Source organism: Glycine max, chromosome 6 (assembly GCF_000004515.6).
Source record: "Glycine max cultivar Williams 82 chromosome 6, Glycine_max_v4.0, whole genome shotgun sequence".
Classification (NCBI taxonomy): Eukaryota; Viridiplantae; Streptophyta; class Magnoliopsida; order Fabales; family Fabaceae; genus Glycine; species Glycine max.
Genome location: NC_038242.2, coordinates 34660888 through 34668410, shown reverse-complemented (window position 1 = coordinate 34668410; position 7523 = coordinate 34660888). Strand labels below are relative to the sequence as shown.

Here is a 7523-nt window from a genome sequence, read left to right as displayed (position 1 = left end):
TATTTTTGAAATCTATATCTTTTCGCTAAAATTCCTATCATTCTGCCATTATTAATATACCACATCAACAAAATTATTTTGTCATGAAAGTTAACTCTGTTAATTAAATTAGTCATTATTTACTAACATTTTTTAGCTTTAATTTAGTTAAAATTTTCAAAAACTTAATTAAACATTTTTTCTACAATTATATGGAATTTAATTCCCTTAATTAAATTAGCCACGATTTACTAACATTTTTTTAGCCATAATTTAATTAAATGTTTCAAACTCTTGTTTAAACGTTTATGGTATTCTTCTTCCTCTTTCAATCTTAAATAAACATTTTTTATTGGTTATTTATTGACAACATAATCAGTCTTATTTAATGACATTTGATTTACATAATTTTTGTTTGATTAGTATGCCGAATGAGGAGAAAATGTCTTTTTGGTTTATATGCAATTTAATGGTGTAACGGTGTCTTCTCATTTTCTAAGTCATCTCCCGTGTCTAATGAACAAAAACTCAATTTTTGTTAGTTTAAAAACTTACCTTAGAGTTTCTCTCCTGTCTCTCAAATTCTTTATTAGCAAAGTTTATGCCCTTAAATCTCACACTTACAAACTACATTCTTCAAATACTTTTAAACCTCAATATTTACTTCTAAAATTCTTTCAATCCCTCTTTTCAATTTCTCTTCTCCTAGCAAGTCCTTTCCTATTGTGGAAGAGGGCATTATAAAAGTTTGTTATGAAAATGATTAACGTGCGAAGCATGTGATGGAAAAAAGATGATTGTGACAGTGGGAAAGTGTAGGAGACGTTGTAGTCGGTGAACCCTCTATGGAGAAAGTGTTTGATTTATTATTTATAATTTCTTTTTAATTTTATGTAGCTTGTATAGGTCAGCTTATCTTGCATTTTTTAAATGTATATTTTTAGTAAGTTTTGAAACTATTGTCGCCATAGTATTGTGCTCTGTCAATCAACTCTTTTGGGGGATAGTCTTGGGTGTACTCATTCTTTTTATAACAATTATCAATTAGATTATTTAGCCTAACTAGCTTTTCAGTTTTTTCTTCTTTTCGTATAAGCAAAATTATAATTTTAGTCCTCCTAGTTGTTTCTAATTTCAATTTTAGTCCCCTTTAATTTTATTCACAAATTTAGTTCTCCATTTATGTCCAATCCCATAAATTTGATCCCCAAGCCCAAATTTAAACGTTGACTGTTACAGACGAACGTTGACTGCAACGTGTTACATTATGATTGGACCATAAATAGGTGCGTCATTTTAATCGAGTGTAGTAATTTTTTTTTACCCCAACCCTAAAAGCTTATCGGAAAACCCCTAAACATTGAGTTTGGTCTTCTGAAAATCCCTATCTTCTTTGTCAGTCGAGGTTCCAAGGAAGAATCCTAGGATCCTGGAAGTGCATAGGAGCTGCTCGATGTGCTTCGTGAACCATCGGACCTAGGACGAGTGTTCCCATGATGTCGGGTCAATGTTGTGTCAGAAATTGGAGAGGTTGAGGTAGTTTTTGCCGCCTACGTAGGGGTACACGGAGAGCTGGTCTTGGAGGATGAAGTTGTTGTGGTAGATGATGTGGTGGAGGGCAATCATGCACTTTAGGGCACGACGATGTTGTTGGTCCCCTGAAGGTGGTCCATTAGGACCAATACAGTAGCCGAGGTGGTGGCGCGTGAGCTGTCGCCAAAGGAGAGGAGCATGGCTAGAGGCTTGCATGTGAGGGGCGTGGAGGAATCGTGGCTCGTGGCGCGCAGAAGGAAGAGTGTGGTGCATTTGGAGAGTAGCACCGCCTTGCTCTGTGATGCTTTGTCCTTGATTATCCGAATTATATGCGTGAGTTTTTTCATGCTTGATTTTGTCGTGAGTTCAAAGATAAACACAATCACTAGTCACTACTCGCGCATGGTGTTTGAAGAATTTGATGCTAGAAAGTTGAAAAAAGGGAGTGTTTGGCGTTGGGCCTGCGAAATGAAATTAAAGGCAATGTAGTTAGCTGTCCTTATCTTTTAGGGATTTTTTTGAAAAGCTTTTAGGGTTGGGGTACAAAAAAATTACCACACTCGATTAAAATGGTGCACCTGTGTATGGTCCAATCAAAACGTCACACGTAACAGTCAACGTTCGTTTGTAACAGTCAACGCCTAAATCTAGGCTTGAGTACCAAGTTTACGAGATTGGACATAAATAGGAGACTAAATTCGTGAATAAATTTAAAAGAAGACTAAAATTGAAATTAAAGACAACTAGGGAGAGCAAATTTACAATTTTACCTTTAGTATAAGCACTCCTAGTTAGCATCTACATGGAAACTTTTGTATTACACAATCACTTCCAATTGTTGTAGAAGTTTCTTATTCTTTATTATATCGGTTCGATATTTTTATCTTAAAAGCAATCTTTCTGTAGGTTTTACGCGTGCTATTTTTTTTCATTTTATTTCAATATCTAATATCCTATTCATAATCAATTTGATAATTGAAATATGTAATTGTAATGTAAAAAACATTCTTATAGTTGACGCAAGATGATGGTGTGGTGGAAAGTTTGTTTGTCATTGTTTCAAGTAGTTGATGGACAAGATGTAACAGAAAATTCTGTTTTGTAGAGTCAGGAGTTTTAACAGACAAACAACATAAGTTTGAAAGTTTTATACGTGTCCTTTTAAAATTTTTTTACAGCAGCAGTTTGTGGAGATTCGACTTTATCTCAAAAGTTTGATGTAATTAAATGACACATAAAGGAAATAGCCGCTGGGATAGTTTAAGCCTGCAAGGAACAATTGGTTGCAATGTGTTAATAGAATCTTTTATGCATTTTGGAGGGCTTCTATTTGTATGTTGGGATCAATTAAACTAACATGCTGCTAATATAAGTTTTCAATATGTATTTTTTTTAGGTTCGGGCAGAGGACAGGGGGTTGTTATGTTTGGCTAATAAAAAATAAAAAAACACAATAATCAATTATATTAATTTAATTTGGCTAATTTTAGATAATAACATTGATAATAAAAATTGATAATTTGGAGAATGAGTCTATCGTTGTCCTTTGTCAATTGGAGATGTATTTTCCTTCATCATTTTTTGGCATAATGGTTCACTTAATTGTTCATCTCATGAGGGAGATCCAATTGTGTGGTCTTATTTTTTTTACGGTGGATGTATCCAGTTGAGCGGTACACGAAGGTCTTAAAGGGTTATACTAAGAATCAATACCGACCAGAAGCTTCCATTATTGAAAGGTATGTTGCAAAGAAGTTATTGAGTTTTATTCCTAGTACATTGAAACAGTTCAATCGGTTAGGCTTTCTGAAACTCGTCATGACCGGACATGGGGAGGTAAAGGTACACAAGGATACAATGTTGTAACAATGACTTGATAGAAAGTCTTACAAATGCATCTGTATATCTTGAATAACACACAAGAGGTTCTTCCCTACATATGTACTCACAAAGAATATCTGACAACTATTCACCTAAAAATGAACATGATGAAAGTTTTGCAAGAGCATAATAGAACTTTCATAAACTTGTTTAAAGAAACAATCTTCAGTGTTGATATTGCTTCCAAAACATTAAGACTGTTGGTTGTTGGCCCAAATCTTAATGTCCTCACTTGGAATGGATATGATATCAACAATTATTCATTCTATACAATGTCACAAGATGATAAAAGTAGTGTGCAGAATAATGGGGTGAGTCTTGAGGCTGATTCTGAACACTTTTGTAGTGCGTCCAAGATCCGTGTGATTCAAGATTGTTAGTGGTTCTACAAGAAAGACCAATTGGTATTAGTCACCAGAATGATGATTCAACACTTGACATTTGTGAGACGCTTGCTTTTTCCATAAAATGCCTTCTATAATTGAAGAAAACGAGGTGGATGATGTACATGCAAATCGTAATGATCATGATGAGGGTTTATGGGAAAACATTCCTACGTAACTGTGCAACAAGCAAAGTAATGTTTATCATATTATGTTATTTGTAACCAATTTATTTAATGTGCACATTTACAATTTGTTACGTATATGCTATTTGTAATCGATATACATTAATGAATTTGTTTTATTTGCACAGGGTCATGGGAACACCGCCAAGGTTCCTTCTACATTCAGATTATCATTTAGAGGCTATAGACCAATGGTTAACATTGGATCAGCCCAGACCAACGGTTAATATTGATCCACATGACTAAGAAAGAGTAGACAATCCACACGACTAAGAAGGTTGACTTTAAGAACCTTGGATCAGCCCAGACCAACGATTAACATTGATCCTACAACTGGGAGAGGATCAGGTCCACATAAAGAGAAGTTGCACAACTATCTGGGGGTTGTAGCTCGAGAAAAGATTCCTATTGTACATAGCAATTGGAAATATGTACTGGAATCTCTAAAGGACCTAGTATGGGATGACATTTTGGTTAGTCCACTTAACATGGAGGTGTATTTAATTTCCTGTTATCAAGACTTGAAAATGTTGACATTAACTAACTGTTACACAACAATCTCTTATGCATGCCAAATTTGATATCCTAGAAGCACCGAATGCCAAGATGATGCAAACCTTACTAGGAATGGATCGCTTGATATAGGTTACGAAGTTTTGGATGATGCCACTTCCAGTGAAGGAAGATAAGTCAGGGTAGACGCCATAAGGATTACCTTGATAAGTCTGAGATTGGTTCAGCGAGGAATCTAGAGAGAAGTTCTCACAAAATTTTATCAAATACCAAAAGTCCTTCTATTGAAAATGAAATCCATACATATAGTGTATCTAAACAAAAAAATAGAAATAGGCATGGGCCTTCAAAATAGTTTGGGCCAAAATTACATCGAAAAAAATTATAAATAAAAAAAGAACAATTTGGCATGGACCTTCAAATTAGTCTGGGCCTTCAACAACAATTAATATTCTTAGTAGTGCCTCTGCCTCTAGGCCTTCATCCTTCTCCACTTGGGTCTTGTTAAGTATGCCTGCTACCATTTGTTAGAGGGTATCCACTAACTGTTTGGTCCTACTCTTGGTCATAGGTCCTTGTATTTGGGCAGTTTTACGATTCTCATCATTCTCTCCTTCTTGGAAAGCATTTGCCCTTCAATGTTTAGAATCATCACCTGCAACAAATGGAGTCAAGTCAGCAACATTAAATGAAGAACTTACTCCATACTCACCTTCTTTGCAACTTTAGCCTGTGCATCCTTATGCTTAAAATCAGAAATGTTAGGCAATGGTAACAAATCAAGAGGAGTCAAAGGATTAAAACCATACACTACATCGAATGGAGAGTGTTGTGTACTACTATGTACAGCCCTATTGTATGCAAATTAAACATGAGGCAGACATTCTTCCCAACTTTTTATATTCTTTTTAATCATATCTCTAAGAAGAGAAGACAAAGTTCAATTTACTACCTCAGTTTGGCCATCGGTTTGAGGATGGCATGTGGTGGAAAAGAGCAGCTTTGTCCCAACCTTACCCCACAATGTTCTCCAAAAGTGACTCAAGAACTTGGTGTCTCAGTATGAAATGATGCTTCTTGGTAGTCCATGGAGACGCACCACTTCCTTGAAAAATAATTCAACAACATGGCACACATCATCATTCTTCTTACAGGGTATGAAATGTGCCATTTTTGAGAACTAGTCAACCACCCCAAAAATAGAGTCCTCACCATTCCTTGTCTGAGGCAAACCTAAAATAAAATTCATAGATGAATCAATCCAATGATATTCAGGAACAGGAAAAGGAGAATAAAGACCGTGAGACATGACCATAGACTTTGAGTGCTTACAAAAAATGCATTGTTCACAAAACTTATGCATATCATGTTTCATATGCGGCCAATAGAAATGCTCCTACAACATGTCTAAAGTATTTTGAACCCCAAAATGCCCCATTAATCCCCCCGCATGGGCTTCTTTCACAAGAAATCTCCTCATGGATCCTTTAGGCACACATAATCATTTTTCTTTGAACAAATAGTCATTATGCCGAAAGAACCCATTTTGAGCAGTATGTACACATGTAGAATATTTAGAAGCAAAATCTGGATCATGGTTATACAATTCTTTAATGTGCTCAAACCCAATGAATTTAGTTTCAAGAGTAGAGAATAAGGCATACCTTCTTGAAAGTGCATCAGCAACTACATTGGACTTACCTTTCTTGTACTTGATGACATATTGGAATTGTTCAAGAAACTCCACCCACCTGGCATGTCTCTTGCTCAGTTTGCCTTGACCCTTAAGATGCTTCAAGGATTCATTGTCGCTATGTATGACAAATTGTTTGGGTAGAAGGTAATGTCGCCAATTTTGTAATGCCCTTACCAACGCATACAACTTCTTGTCATATGTGGAATAATTAAGGACAACCTCATTCAGTTTTTCACTAAAGTAGGCAGTGAGATATCCCTCTTGCATTAAAACAATCCATATCCCAACCCCAGGCATGCCACACTCAATTTCAAAGGATTTGTCAAAATTAGGTAATGCAAGAATTGGTAACTTTTTCTTAAGTGCAGTTAATGCATGTTCTTGTCCCTCCCCCCCCCCCCCCCCCATTTAAATGCTACATTTTTCTTGGAAATCTTAGTAAGAGGTGCTGCCACAGTACTAAAATCCCTAACAAATCTCCTGTAGAAACTTGCCAAACCATGAAAGCTTCTTACCTCACCAACAATTTTGGGGGTTGGCCATTCTTGAATGGCTTTCACCTTTTCTGGATCAACCTGTACTCCCTATGAACTAACAACAAAACCAAGGAAAACTACATGGTCCATACAGAACACACATTTATCCATGTTAGCATACAAACTTTCATGCCTAAGGGCCTCTAAAACTTGTCTCAAATGTACATGATGGAATTTGTTGTAAATCAAGATATCATCAAAATTACCACAACAAATTTTCCTAAAAATTCCCTTAACACATGGTTCATTAATCTCATGAAAGTGCTAGGAGCATTGGTCAACCCAAAGGGCATAACCAGCCACTCATACAACCCATACTTAGTTTTGAAAGTTGTTTTCCATTCATCTCCCTCTCTATTCCTAATTTGATGGTATCCACTTTTCAAATCAATTTTAGAAAAAACACAAGCTCCATGCAATTCATCCAACATATCGTCTAGCCTAGGAATGAGATGTCCATACTTTACCATGATGTTGTTCATGGCCCTGTAGTCTGTGCACATCCTCCAAGTTTCGTCTTTCTGTAGCACTTGAATAACTGGGACGACACACAAACTCAAGCTTTCTTGCACGCACCTCTTCTGCCAGATGATGTGGTCCTTACTAGGAGTGGATTGCTTGATACAGGTCACAAAGTTTGGATGATGCCACTTCTAGAAAGGAAAAATAAGTCAGGTTAGACGCCACAAGAATTACCTTGATAAGTCTGAGATTAGTTCAACAACAATTACCTCCCTGTATTTAGACAGTTTTAGGATTTTCATCATTCCCTCCTTCTTGGAAAGCATTTGCCCTCAAATGTTCAGAATCATCAACT

General features: G+C 36.1%; 1 pseudogene; it reads right to left on the bottom strand.

Annotated features, from left to right (window-relative positions):
* Positions 1-1332: 1332 nt before the first annotated feature.
* On the bottom strand, positions 1333-1859 carry LOC100793790 (putative clathrin assembly protein At4g40080; annotated as a pseudogene).
* Between the last annotated feature and the right edge of the window lie 5664 nt (positions 1860-7523).